The sequence below is a fragment of the Rhamphochromis sp. 'chilingali' genome (genome assembly GCF_963969265.1).
Source record: "Rhamphochromis sp. 'chilingali' genome assembly, chromosome: 9".
Classification (NCBI taxonomy): domain Eukaryota; kingdom Metazoa; phylum Chordata; class Actinopteri; order Cichliformes; family Cichlidae; genus Rhamphochromis; species Rhamphochromis sp. 'chilingali'.
In genome coordinates this window covers 4,544,695-4,559,697 of record NC_137936.1, presented here as the reverse complement: position 1 = coordinate 4,559,697, position 15,003 = coordinate 4,544,695, and the positions used below count along the sequence as shown (strand labels likewise).

Here is a 15,003-nt window from a genome sequence, read left to right as displayed (position 1 = left end):
ATGGACTACCACCAGGACAGAAACAGCTGTAATGGAGACAGACTGTCAGAAAATGGTCTTACAAATTCTTGGGCTGATGAATAGTTAAAAAAACAAAAGCAAAACCCTTCAATTTACCCAAAAGATGCAGACTTCCATTTGCGACAGGGGTAACTCCTTCTACATGGAGGGGCAAAAAGGTTTAGAGGGATCTCAGAGACTTCTACGGGCAATGAGGCGTGCCGCCTGCAACATAAAAAGAGAGAGGCATGTTGAAGTGGTTCATAATGCACATTTTGTGAAGTTCAAGAAATTATAGCAGCACATTTTCACTCAGAACCAGACAGCAAGTGATGCATGGGCGATGACATGTTGCAGCATGAACTGTGGTGTACTGTATAGCAAGAAGGGCAGCCGGCTCACTCCCGCCAAGCTGAATGTTGTGCTTGGCAGAAAGAGAGATTACTTCAGTCCACTGCCTGCAGCATTTTAATGCCTTCGAATCAGAGCTGAGAACTCGCATATATGCACAGTGGGCTGAATCAGCACACAGAGCTCTGAGCCAGGTAGAGAGCAGAGAGAGGAAGAGGAGGAGGGGGAGGGAGGCAGGAGCTGAGGCGTGATCGAAATGTACCAGGCTGAGAGTAACGTGAGACGATACCAGAGGACAGGAAGGAAGAAGAAGACAAGAGGAAGTGGTTCAATTACTCTCTATTATCTACACTGTTAGCATCAATGACCTTCATAGCTCCAATCTGAAGTGTCAGTTACTGTCTATAGTAATTACCAACTTTGTCATATTTTAAGAAAATTATTTAAAGGTGCTGCACGTAATACAGAAACCCGAGGAGTTGTGAAGTGTTGTATTTAAATTAGAATCACTTTCATATCCACTGTACAAAGTCATCATCTGTGGCTATTTTCTCCAAGAACATCTTTGTACGTCTTGCATAAACCCGCTGTATCGCTCTCTCACACACACACACACACACACACACACACACACACACACACACACACACACACACACACACACACACACACCAAGCTGCTCATTTTATAAATAAATGATGATTGTTTCAGTTCTTTTCAGGAGCCTGTGCCTAAAGTACAGAGGAGGAAGTTCACCTTCAGGATTTCTAACCCGTGTAAAAGATGAACAGATCCACTGTGGCATCATGCATTGCTTAATGAAATCCTGTCGTTAAGCCACGAGCTGAGTGGCTTTTTTGGCTGTCACCATCTTCGAGTTTTCACACCACACATGACAAGCAAGGTTTGGATCAGACGGGGAAACTCTGACGGAAGATTTAAAACTAGCAACTGAGACCATAAAATCATCAAGAAAGTGTTTGCTTAGATTACTTATCTCTTTCTAAATGTAACCAGGCAGGTTTTGATTCCTAAACTAAACCAAAATGTTTCTGAAAAGTAAAATGAACAAAAAACAACAACTCACCAGCAAAATCTAAATATAATAAATCATGATAACCTCACATTTTACACAAGACATGAACTCCAGTCTTCTCTCTGGCCCATTTGTCTGCTATGTTTTCCTCCCCATGTGGGTGTTAATGCTAACATGTTTCTTTAAGTCATCGTAACAAGCAAACTACTCAGTACCTAAACGTTTGACCTGGTTTACAAAAAATGCAAAAATGTGGCAATACTTTGCTTAATTTATATTACATTACAATATATTAGCTGGGATGTATTTATGAAAGGACAGGCTAACCTATATGGAAAAGCTAGATATAAATCTTATAAAGTTTGTATCTGTCTTGTGTGAAACTTGTATGAAAAGCATATAAGAGTGAAAACAGATATAAGATCCCTTGAAAAATTATATAAATGAAACTTGTATGTTTTGGATACTTACTAAAACAATATATGAAAGTAATGAGAAAGTGGCCACTTTCATGAGTAAATCATGTAAGTTTTTACTATTTCTTTTCCATATGGGAAATACTGCCAATCCCTAATAAGTCAAAAGTCTGATATTTCTCTGAGGTACATGTAACGACTCAGTTGAATTGGGCAGATTGAGATCATGTTCTCATAACTGAAATAGGATTTTGAAATTGGTGGGTTGAAATAAAAAAAATTCTGAAATCCACCAATCATAGAGCGAGGACACTTGGGCGGCATGGTGTTGTGCGGATTAGCACAATCATCTTAACAACAGTGTTCTCTCTGTGCTTGTTTCTTTTACATGCAGCTCTGGTGTGCATGTTAGATTAACTGGGGATTCTAAATTATTCGTAGGTGTGGATGCAAAACAGATAAAGTGCTGTTTGATTATATAATGTGGCCTGAAGTATAGAGCACTCTGAATGGCCAGTAACACTAGAAAAGTGTTATTTACATGTCTTTCATTTCAAAGAGCATACACTTGTTCATAGAGCATGTTGTTCACAAAATGTTTTTGTGCAAATAACCTCGCAGGATCCCAGAGAGTCAAGTCAAGGCTTTGCTAAACAACGAGGAGTGAGGAGGCAAGGTGGGATCAGGAACCAGCCATCGGGGCGAATACTATACTGCCCATAAATAAACCAGCTCTCCCCTCGGTGTCTAATTGCTGCACCTAGCTGAGAAATGGAAGCAGTAGACACTTGTCATTGAATCCCTTACAGTGAGGACTGATGCCAACTGGTCCACTAGATAATGTGCTGCTATCGGATGCTGAGGACGTGCTGGTCAGCTGACAGTACTGAGCCTGTTCACACTGTACGCTCACAAGTCCTGACCTCCAAACGTAGCAAATGTACTTTCAAGGGAGGTTTACCTCACAGAGGGATTTTAAAGACTTTCCCAAGTTCTGAGAATAAAATGTGCTATGTTCTTTTTTTTTTAAAGTCCTTGCAAAGTCATTCTTTGGGGACTGATATTTTCCTGTCTCTCTACCCTGTGTGATACTCCCACATGCATCAATCACACAGAAACAGAGCATTTTCTGGTGTCAGAAGAGCTCTGTAAGCAGCAGTGCAAACGCAGAACTGATGCTTAAATGGAATGCAGCAAATTAGATTGGGCTTGATGAACTTGTAAACCTTTGAGCTTAGGCAGAATTAACTTCAAGAGGTATTTCTGTAAGGCTGATACATAGACAAGCATAAAAAATTGCTTTGATCAGCTTGATATAAGCACAAGACTGTATGTGAGGAATACCAATAATGGTTTAACATGGAAAGGATGACGATTTTCAATAGGATTCCTAAATAAAGCTAAATAAATATTTGTCTTGATGCATGCTCAATCATCCAGGTAAGCAAATCTCCCAAAGTTGATTCTGTTCATCTGGACGTAGTGTTTCATCATCATCCAAGTGACTTCTTCAGTCTCAGCTGACTGCAGGTTCCCCCAACCTTATAAATAGTACATTTGCGCAATGACTGAAACTAGCACCACTGAATGAACAATGGGCTGGGAGGTCAGTTCCTTGATCATTAATATGATCATAAACAGATATTCCACTGTGGTAGATTCCTACACATCTAACTTAGAAAACAGTCAGCTTCTGCAAATCTCCCTACAGGGAAGGAGGCAACCTTGTTCATTCACTGAGATCAGCAGCACACTTTCCAGTTGGAGAGTTAAAAAATGACTCTGTAATGTTTTACAGTATCATGAACTGCAAGTTCTAACTTGTGAATGATGCAGTGAGGGTTGATCTTTTTTTTTTTTTAATGCAGCTGCACCGTCACACAAAGGCATCAAACTGTGCACATAATTTCTTCAAAGCTTTGCAGCAAGAGTTTCTGCATGATGTCTCAGGCAGAGACCCTGGTGCAAAGCTGCAATTCAATAAGATGAAATACCCAGCTGCACATGTCACTATTGTTGGGAATTCTGAGGTCAATTATGCAGTATTCCAACGTTCTGAATCCGGTTTGTCTTTTATTTAGGTGTCACACTGAAATGTTAGTGCTTTGGCTTAATGCAAAGCTGGAACATCCATACACACAGAGCACTGAAAGTGAAAGTTTGTCATTTGACTGATGTTTGTGGTGTAGATCGTTTCAAGATACCGGGCTGAAAAATAGTTGTTTAATGATTTGAAACACTTAAGTATAACAGATATCTGAAAAACTAAGAAATCAAATGCTTCCTTACTTCAGTGTACATATACACAGTGCTTAACAACTTTATCAGGAGAAAACACATAGAAATGTGTCAAAAACTTGTTTGGAAATACAATTAAATATTAATTTTTTAGACTTAAATTTGAGCTGGCACATCAGAATCATCTGAGAACTCAGAAATGAATCAAGGACAGCATTCAAAGCTAATATTTTTTATAGTCCCAATTCAAAGCATTCTCATTATTCTAATAAGCAGATAATTTCTGGTTTGACAGTGTTCAGTCTGATGTGTCCTCTTCACCTTGGTGAAAAAAGTAAAAGTAAATGTAAATCTTCTGAAGGCACCGCACTTGTGATTGGAAGACCCTGTGTAAAATGTAAAGCAGCACAGTAGTGTGCTGTGTGGATAAACATGCCCTACAGGACAAATGGGTTGTGGTCTTCTGTGACCTGGAGCTGCCAGTAATAATCTCTCCTCCGTGGAGGTTAAGTCCTGGAGGAAGATTTCCCACTGCCTCCCACATAAGCCTTCTGTTATCACAGGAATGCAGGTTCTGCAATCGCTAAACACTTCCTCCCAAAACCTGTAAACTACAAAGTCTTACAAAGTGCTTTCAAGGACTAATTGAGTGCAGTAATTGGGGGATATGCTAGATAATCATTTACAGACCCACACAAACATAATCAATACATACATACACTGGTTCAGATTTGAGGAAAGACCCACCGCTATCAACACCTCCTCAAAATACCACATGTCTAAGTTTAGAATTGCAAAATAATACAGAGGTACTGTTAAAGTGATAGGTCATTTTTTTCACACTATTATCAGACACTAAATAAGCCAGCTCTGGTGTTACAGTACGAATGGTAGTGTCAGGAGAGTTTTTCATTACACTATATTGCTATACTGCTATCATCAAATATACAAAATGACAAGCTTATCCAAGTTAACAGCAATGAAATTTTTTGGGGAGGGAGATTCCTTCCTCCTGTTTCAATCAGTGCTAGTTTATTTTTTATCCTCAGTAGGAATAAAATTTCCCAAAACACCAGAAACTGATTGACAATATTAAACAGTCTAAAATGAAAAGAACAACCAAATCATAAAATGACTGTCAGCTTCATTCAACTTTTAAATTCACATTAAGCCAAAGCTTGATGTGAATGTTACTGTTTTAGAGTGAAAAAAATCCCCGAACTCCTAGAAATATTCCTACTGTGCCAACCACATGCCTAATCTTTGACACCAGAATTCCCTGCAAATGTAAAATCTTCAGCTTATTCTTTCATTTTATTAAATTGCAGCTATGCACTGGGCTGCTCCCTGCAGCATCCTGCAGTTATAAGAAGCACCTCTGGAGAAACTACAAACACGGGTTGTTGGCTTTACAAACAGTAGTGCTGCTGCGGCGCTGGGTCCATATAGTGGAGTAGGCACGCTCCAATGTGAAAATATCAACCATAACCATAACCAATTATTCACTTGATCATTCAGAAATGAGAACTTAGAGTCCAAGAATTTGTAGAAGAAATTTACAGAGCTTACAGAGATGTTTTCACACATTATTAACTCAAACTGGAAGTCAGTCTAAATCTGACATGTAGATGTCTACTGTGGCAGAATATTTATTTATTCGTTCATAAATTATATAAGTACAAAGTGAGGTTGAACATCACTGCCTACTATGTAAGGGTTGGTTGCTGGCTGCTGTCATCTGTCATAAAGAAGTAAAATGAGATAATCAGACGTGTTTTGTTATACTCACTGTCGTAGCATATAATGGTGAATAGACTGTAAAATAATGAAATAATGTTTTTGTAAAAGTTAAAAGTTATCTAAATTCTGTGGACCCCTAAACTGTTTAACATCAGGCAAATAAAGACATAACTGGGAAAAAACTCAATGAATCAATTGGTCAATAAAATCTCTATGATATTGGTGAATCTAATAATAACAATATATAATGGACAGGTTAAAGTTGCCTGAAATGATTCAATTCAATTCAATTCAATTTTATTTATATAGCACCAAATCACAACAAAAGTCGCCTCAAGGCGCTTCATTGACACAGAGAAAAACCCAACAATCATATGACCCCCTATGAGCAAGCACTTTGGCGACAGTGGGAAGGAAAAACTCCCTTTTAACAGGAAGAAACCTCCGGCAGAACCAGGCTCAGGGAGGGGCGGGGCCATCTGCTGCGACCGGTTGGGGTGAGAGAAGGAAGACAGGATAAAAGACTTGCTGTGGAAGAGAGACAGAGGTTAATAACAGATATGATTCAATGCAGAGAGGTCTGTTAATACATAGTGAGTGAGAAAGGTGACTGGAAAGGAAAAACTCAGTGCATCATGGGAATCCCCGGCAGCCTACGTCTATTGCAGCATAACTAAGGGAGGATTCAGGGTCACCTGGTCCAGCCCTAACTATATGCTTTAGCAAAAAGGAAAGTTTTAAGCCTAATCTTGAAAGTAGAGATAGTGTCTGTCTCCTGAATCCAAACTGGAAGCTGGTTCCACAGAAGAGGGGCCTGAAAACTGAAGGCTCTGCCTCCCATTCTACTTTTAAATACTCGTGGAACAACAAGTAGGCCTGCAGAGCGAGAGCGAAGTGCTCTAATAGGGTGATATGGTACTACAAGGTCATTAAGATAAGATGGGGCCTGATTATTTAAGACCTTGTATGTGAGGAGCAGGATTTTGAATTCAATTCTGGATTTAACAGGAAGCCAATGAAGGGAAGCCAAAACAGGAGAAATCTGCTCTCTCTTTCTAGTCCCTGTCAGGACTCTGGCTGCAGCATTTTGGATTAGCTGAAGGCTTTTCAGCGAGTTTTTTGGACATCCTGATAATAATGAATTACAGTAGTCCAGCCTGGAAGTAATAAATGCATGAACTAGTTTTTCAGCGTCACTCTGAGACAGGATATTTCTAATTTTAGAGATGTTGCGCAAATGGAAGAAAGCAGTCTTACATATTTGTTTAATATGTGCGTTGAAGGACATGTCCTGGTCAAAAATGACTCCAAGGTTCCTCACCGCGTTACTGGAGGCCAAGGTAATGCCATCCAGAGTAAGAATCTGGTTAGATACCATATTTCTAAGATTTTCAGGGCCGAGTACAATAACCTCAGTTTTATCTGAATTAAGAAGCAGAAAGTTAGCGGCCATCCAGGTCTTTATGTCTTTAAGACATTCCTGCAGTTTAACTCATTGGTGTGTGTTATCTGGCTTCATGGACAGATAGAGCTGGGTGTCATCGGCATAGCAGTGAAAATGTATGCTATGTCTTCTAATGATGCTGCCTAAGGGAAGCATGTATAATGTAAACAGAATTGGTCCTAGCACTGAACCCTGTGGAACTCCATAATTAACCTCAGTGTGTGAAGAGGACTCTCTATTTACATGCACAAACTGGAGTCTATTAGATAGATATGATACAAACCACTGCAGTACCTGTAATACCTACAGCATGTTCTAATCGCTCTAATAGGATATTATGGTCGACAGTATCGAATGCTGCACTAAGGTCTAGCAGGACAAGCACAGAGATGAGTCCACTGTCAGAGGCCATAAGAAGATCATTTGTAACCTTCACTAAAGCTGTTTCTGTGCTGTGCTGAGCTCTGAAACCTGACTGAAACTCTTCAAATAAACCATTCCTCTGCAGATGATCTGTTAGCTGTTTGACAACTACTCTTTCAAGGATGTTTGATATAAAGGAAGGTTGGAGATTGGCCTATAATTAGCTAAGACTGCTGGGTCTAGAGATGCTTTTTGAGTAAAGGTTTAACTACAGCCAGCTTGAAGGCCTGTGGTACATAGCTGATTATTAGAGATAGGTTGATCATATTTAAGATCGAAGAATTAATTAATGGCAGGACTTCTTTGAGCAGTTTTGTAGGAATGGGGTCTAAAAGACACGTTGATGGCTTGGAGGAAGTAATTATTGAAGTTAACTCAGAAAGATCAATTGGAGAAAAAGAGTCTAACTTAACATCAATGGTACTAAGAGTAGCTGTAGATAATATTACATCTGTGGGATGATTACTGGTAATTTTTTCTCTAATGATAAAAATTTTATTTGTGAAGAAGTTCATGAAGTCATTACTAGTTAACGTTAAAGGGATGGTTGGCTCACAAGAGCTCTGACTGTTTGTCAGCCTGGCTACAGTGCTGAAGAGAAACCTGGGGTTGTTCTTATTTTCTTCAATCAGTGATGAATAGTAAGATGTTCTGGCTTTGCGGAGGGCTTTCTTATAAAGCAGCAAACTATTTCTCCAGGCTAAATGATGATCCTCTAAATTTGTGACACGCCATTTCCTCTCCAGATTACGAGTCATCAGAATCAGAATCAGAATACTTTATTGATCCCTGGGGGAAATTATTTTTTGTTACTGCTTTAGGCTACGTGTTTGAGAATTATACCACGGAGTCAGGTACTTCTGATTAGAGACCTTAGTTTTCACTGGAGCTACAGTATCCAGAGTCGTACGTAGTGAGGAGGTGAAATTATTAACAAGATAATCGACCTCTGTTGGAGTAGCGTTCAGATAGCTGCTCTGCTCTGTGTTGGTACAGGGCATTGAAGATGATAACAGTGGGTGGATTATATTCTTAAACTTAGTTACAGCGCTTTCAGAAAGACATCTACTGTGATAAAGTCTACTCTCCACCGCTGTGTAATCAATTATTGTAAATGTAAATGTTATCAGGAAATGATCAGACAGGAGAGGGTTTTCAGGAAACACTGTTAAATGTTCAGTTTCTATGCCATATGTTAAAACAAGATCTAGAGTGTGATTAAAGTGGTGGGTGGGTTCTTTTACATTTTGAGAGAAGCCAATTGAGTCTAATAACAGATTAAATGCCATGTTGAGGCTGTCACTTTTAGCATCTACATGGATGTTAAAATCACCCACAATAATTATTTTATCTGAGCTCAGAACTAAATTAGATATAAAGTCTGAGAAATCAGACAGAAACTCTGTGTAAGGCCCAGGTGGACGATAGATGATAACAAGTAAGACTGGTTTCTGAGTTTCACAGCTGGGGTGGACAATGTTAAGCATCAGGCTTTCAAATGAATTAAAAGTCTGTCTTGGTCTTTCATTAATTAATAGGCTGGTGTGAAAAATTGCTGCCACACCGCCCCCTCGGCCTGTGCTTCGAGGTTTCTGGTAGTTAGAATGACTCGGGGGTGTTGATTCATTTAAACTAACATAATCATCCTGCTGCAACCAGGTTTCTGTAAGGCAGAGTAAATCAATTTGTTGATCAATTATTAAGTCATGTACTAACAGAGACTTGGAGGAGAGAGACCTAATGTTTAATAATCCACATTTCACTGTTTTACTCTTTGGTTCAGATGTGGATACTGTATTGTTCTTTCTTTGTAATTGTTTATGTTTAAGTCGTTTGTTGCTGGGTTTTTAGTTTGTTTTTTGTCTGTTTGGGAGTTGACACAGTGATTATGATTTTACTGAATTTACGTTTATCCTTAGCCAGCAGTTTTGCATTTCCTTCAATGTCGCCTGCTCTCGCCCCTGGAAGACAATTGACTATGGTTGCTGGTGTCTCTAGCTTCACATGTCTGAGAACAGAATCACCAATTACCAGATTTTGACCCCCGGCGGGCGTGTCGCCGAGTGGGAAAAAACAGTTAGACACATGAACGGGTTGGTGGTGTACCTGGGGCTTCTGTTTAGGACTATGCTTCCTCCTCAACGTGACCCAGCCGCCCTCTTTCCCCAGCTGCTTGGGGTCTGCTGGGGAACAGCTAGCGGGGCCTATGCTATCTTCGGCTGCACCAGCTACAGGGGCCTGACTAGCTACAGGTGAATGAAGGGTGCGAAGCCGAGTCTCCAATTCAGTAATCCTGGCCTCCAGAGCTGCAAATATGCTACATTTGTTACAGATATCATTACTGCTAAAGGAGGCCGAGGAGTAACTAAACATCTGACACAATGAGCAAGAAAGTGCAGGAGGGACAGGTGAAGTAGCCATGGTGCTAATGAGTCGGCTACGAGCTAAGCTAAGCTAGCGAAACAGTACAGACAGTGAGTGAATACTTAGGCTATAAATTAGGTAGTGAGTACACAGAAAGTGTGCTTCGGATGAAGCACGTGAAAATTATACTATGAAAGAAGAATGTATTTAAAAGTTGTTAATTAAATTGCTAAGCAAATAAGCTACTCAGAAACACCACTGTGTTTGAGCAGGAACAGGAAGTGATACTCTACCGCAGAGCGAGCAAACACCAAGTGACAGCGCCAAATGATCTGGAACAGTGTTCTGCCACCTTCAGTCAATGAGCAAAAAAACTGACACACATTTGATGTATATTACTGTAATGATCTTTTTTTCATGATGGCATGGAGATACTTTGCTCAGAGATAAAGATAAATAAATAAAAGCATCTCATGACCCACTTACACTCTCAACAGATCCTTTTTTTCTTTTTATCCCTGTGATGTGTTCATGGTACAGATTTAAAGCTACAGCTGGTGTTTCATCAACCAGTTAATGCCACTAAAGAGGAGCGAGCGAGTAACAGATTAAGTTGCAGGTAATTTCAAACAGCTTTTTAAGCAGCTGAAGAAATATTACTAAACACAAAAACTGTTTCTGTGCAGTTTTTCACTAGTGTGCAGTTGCTGTGTTACCCAGGGAGAGAAAAAACAGATGAATGTGTAACACTGAGAGATGGAGGAAGTTGTAAAAGTGGGATATTGCAAAGATAAGCACTGATCAGCAGGTGAAATTTAGCAAACGCGAAATTTAAATCTTACTGTCCTAATTTATTTTAAAGGTTTTAAATCAAAAACTGAGACTTTCTGCTGAATTGTGTTTCGTAAAACATCTTGCAAAAAATAAATAAAGTAAATTAATGTTATTCAAACTGCATCAAACCTTTATAGTACAGTTTGGTCCAAAGCACTCTGGTTAGCTTGCAGTACTGTGGTGAAGTTTACAATGACACCAGACATGGTTTTCATGGTCAGGCTTCGGTTAGAGTGTAGCAAACATCTATTAAAATAAAAGTTGATGATGATGATTAGATTCACTCATTGACTTCTCCCACTGATCACATGCAGTGTGTCTGTATTATAAAACAGGCACACTGCATCATTACATTTGTCTGTAAATGCAATTTACATTGTTACTAATCACTATACAGCTACAACCACGATATTTTGTGAGCCCACCGTGTTTTCTATACAGTCTAAGGTCTCCAAACACGGGTGGAGCATGTTACAGCAGTTGCATATTTTGAAAGTGACCTGTCCCATCCCCCACTGCAGAGGCAACGAACACTGGTCAGTGAATTATTTACTTTCAGGGTCATGCATCACTGCAGCCACACTGACTGTACAAAAAAAACAATCATCTGCATTTGGTTTCCTGAGGGAGAAGAGAGCAGGGAGAGGAGGAGGGTGTGGGAGGTTGGGGGTCAGGTTCCACTGGTAATGGTGTCGGTGAGGAGTCAATACTGTATGCTCCCTCTCTTAATCAGCACACTACAACAAGGTCAGCTCCTCTGGAAACTGCTGCACCGTGGCCGATCCAGCACCATCTGTGGTGGTGGTGTCCGAGCCCTGCTGCAGCACACGGGACACAAGAACTTTGTCATGGGCGTGTGACGGCACAGTCTTCAGGAAAAAACAACAACAACAATTACAAAAAAAAAAAAAAAACACTGTGACTTCTTAACTTGTTCCCGTTGGATGAGTAACATCCGCTAGTTATGTAACACAGAGTCGGCTGTTTGCTGTGCTACTCAAACAACAGGTTTAAGCGGTTTTCCTTTACATAATACCAAAATCCAAATCTTTTTCTTTCCTCTAGATGAGCCGTAAGCATGCTTACTAATGGCATTACTCAAACAAGAGGGCCACAGCTCTCTAATGTCAGATATCCTGATATTCTTTTAGTCTATGGGTTTGTGTTTTCTAAGGCAAATGCTCTTACACAACAGGGAACTCATGTCCTGATAGATTTAAAATATTGACGTGTGCTGATTATGACAAGATCAGATTATTGTTTTTGCTAAAAGTGAAATTTGTAAAAATGGTGATTAATCTGACAGAGTGAAATATTGAAGGAATCCAATTAACCTTTCCTGATTCAGCGTGAGGCTTTTGGAAATCGGCTTTGCTGTGGTGTGCCTCCCACTATCGTTCTCGCCATCTCTTTTCTCTCATCAGCTTTGCATCACTGGAGTCCAGAGGGAGAGACATTTATAAGCCTCAGTAGTAAATACAAAGAGTTAATTATTCATGGAGCCTACTATCCAGTTATTACCATGTAAGGAGGAAGGGGGGAAAAGGAGGAAAACCTCTCAATTAATTATTGTAGTTTATGGCACTTTCGAGCATGAGTGTCTGGAATCTGTGTTACAGGGGAATCTTTGTTTACAACTGGGCCACTCGGCTGTGTCGTTCGTCATCACCACAGGCTCAAAGAATCGCTTCATAGTGCATTCACTGCCTATATCTCCTTATCCCCCAGGAGCAGATCAAGGAACGGAAAAATAAACAGAGGCCTCGTAACACATAAGCACAATTAGGAATGCCAGCCCGCCAGGCAGCGCAGTTCATGAAGGATAACATACAACTTTCAGGGGAACGCCGAACAAAACGGAATGTGTCAAAGAGTCAGGCCTTTACAATTTATCATCCTCTGTCAAACACATTAGCAGAGCTGTATGACGCAAAAATTTCCCCGTTGTGGGATCAATAAAGTCTTATCTTATCTTATGTTGCTGTTCCCGTGGACGTGAGAACTTGCATCCACAGTTTCTCTGAGGAAAACAGTCCTAGTTGCTTCAGAAGTCCATTCCTGCCCTGAGTCAAGCTGTTGTATGTCTCTGCATATTTAGTGCCATAATGACGATTCAAATTTTAAGCAATCTAACAAAGGCAAGAAGCCTAAAAACACTGTTTAAAAAGTAACGTGTTATGGTAGCTTTACAAAAGTTGACATTTCTCATGACAGTATGAATGTCAAGACTTTGGTGTTAACAGTGAGTGCCTTTAGTGTAAGAGGGCTGTTTTTAGAGAAGTTAGACAGAGCAGAGCTGAACACAGTCATGACCGTGGGAAATTTCCTCACACAGGTGTGTTGATGCCACGTGATAGTCCATAACCACTTCTACAGCCAAGTTATCCTTGGGGGTGCTTCTTCTTATACAATGCAATGTCAGCAAACAAAACAGTGGATTTCTGCCAGCAGAGCAACTTTTCAGCTGGAATAATATGTAATGCATCAACCCCGTGTGACCTGGTGTGTCAAAGAAGTTAAAAATGGTTCATCCTGCTCTCACCCCAGGGACGAAGGAGACAGCAGGAGGTCAAAGGAAGAAGAGAAGGTTAAAAGTAGACCTGCTGACAGACCTGACTTCTGCTAATTGACACCCTTGGAACACCAGAGGGTTCTGTTGTACTCAGGCTATTGAGAACTGTGGCAACACAGGTCAGGTTCCTGATATATAGTATCTCACAAAAGTGACTACACTCCTCACATTTTTGTAAATAGTTTGTTCTATTTTTTCATGGGACAACACTGAAGTTATGACACTCTGATACAATGTAAAGTAGTCAGTGTACAGCTTGTACAACAGTGTAAATTTGCTGTCACCTCTAAATAACTCAACATACATCCATTAATGTCTAAGCTGCTGGCAACAAAAGTGAGTACAACCTTAAGTGAAAATGTCCAAACTGTGCTCAAAGTTTCATTTTTTTGTGTGGCAACCATTATTTTCCAACACTGCCTTAACTCTGTTGATCGTGGAGTTCACTAGAGCTTCACAGGGTGCCACTGGAATCCTCTTCCACTCCTCCATGATGACATCACGGACCTGGTGGATGTTAGGGACCCTGCGGTCCTCCACCTTCCATTTGAGGATGCCCCACAGATGTTCAATAGGGTTTAAGTCTGGAGACATGCTTGGCCAGTCCTTTACCCTCAGTTGATTTAGCAGGGCACTGGTCTTTTTGGAGGTGTGTTTGGGATTGTTATCATGTTGGAATATTGTCCTGTTGCCCAGTTTCTGAAGGGAGGGGATCATGCTCTGCTTCAGTATGTCACAGTACATGTTGGCATTCATGGTTCCGTCAATTAACTGTAGCTCCCCGCACCAGCAGCACTCTTGCAGCCCCAAACAATGACATCCCACCACCATGCTTGACTGTAGCCAAGACACACTTGTCTTTGTACTCCTCACCGGGTTGTCACCACACACCCCTGACACCATCTGAACCAAATAAGTTTATCTTGGTCTCATCAGACCACAGGTAATCCGTGTCCTTAGTCTGCTTGTCTTCAGCAAAATGTTCTGGTCTTTCTTGTACATTATCTTTGTAACGTGGGACCCAAGAAACATACGCTGGAGCGAATATGACGACAGCAGAACTTTTATTTAATACTGTGGTTTGTTTACTGGGACACAGACACTCCCGCTCTCTCTCTGCTGTCACGTCCGCTTTCCCCCTCCGACTGTCACTGCCGACATATAAAGAGACACAATCACTGTCAGATCCCAGCACACCTGTTCACCCCGCCCCTGCGCCGCCCCGGGAGCTCACTGCATCACCCCTCCTCTGCAGCTGGCCAGAGACCACACCCACGCCACAATCTTTAGACGAGGCTTCCTTCTGGGACGACAGCCATGTGATGCAGTGTGTGGCGTATGGTGTGAGCACTGACAGGCTGACCCTCCACGCCTTCTGCAGCAATGCTGGTAGCACTCATACATCTGTTTTCAAAAGACAACCTCTGGATATGACGCTGAGCACGTGCGCTCAACTTCTTTGGTCGACCATGGTGCGGGTTGTTCTGAGTGGAACCTGTCCTGTTAAACCGCTGTATGGTCTTGACCACCGTGCTGCAGCTCAGTCTCAGGGTGTTGAGTATATTCTTATAGCCTAGGCCATCTT

The 15,003-nt window shown here is 40.9% G+C and overlaps 1 protein-coding gene across 5 annotated transcripts in view; it reads right to left on the bottom strand.

Annotated features, from left to right (window-relative positions):
- iqsec1b (IQ motif and Sec7 domain ArfGEF 1b) overlaps nt 1-15,003 on the bottom strand; it is a 235,928-nt gene that overhangs the window by 145,172 nt on the left and 75,753 nt on the right. The window contains exon 1 of one of the 5 annotated variants that reach the window (XM_080890609.1): nt 118-225. The exons of 3 other annotated variants lie outside the window; for them this stretch is intronic. The gene's annotated coding sequence lies outside the window, so the exon portion shown is untranslated. Of the gene's footprint in view, nt 1-117; nt 226-15,003 lie in introns of those variants that run through there. One more of the 5 variants, XM_080890617.1, reaches the window with a different exon arrangement.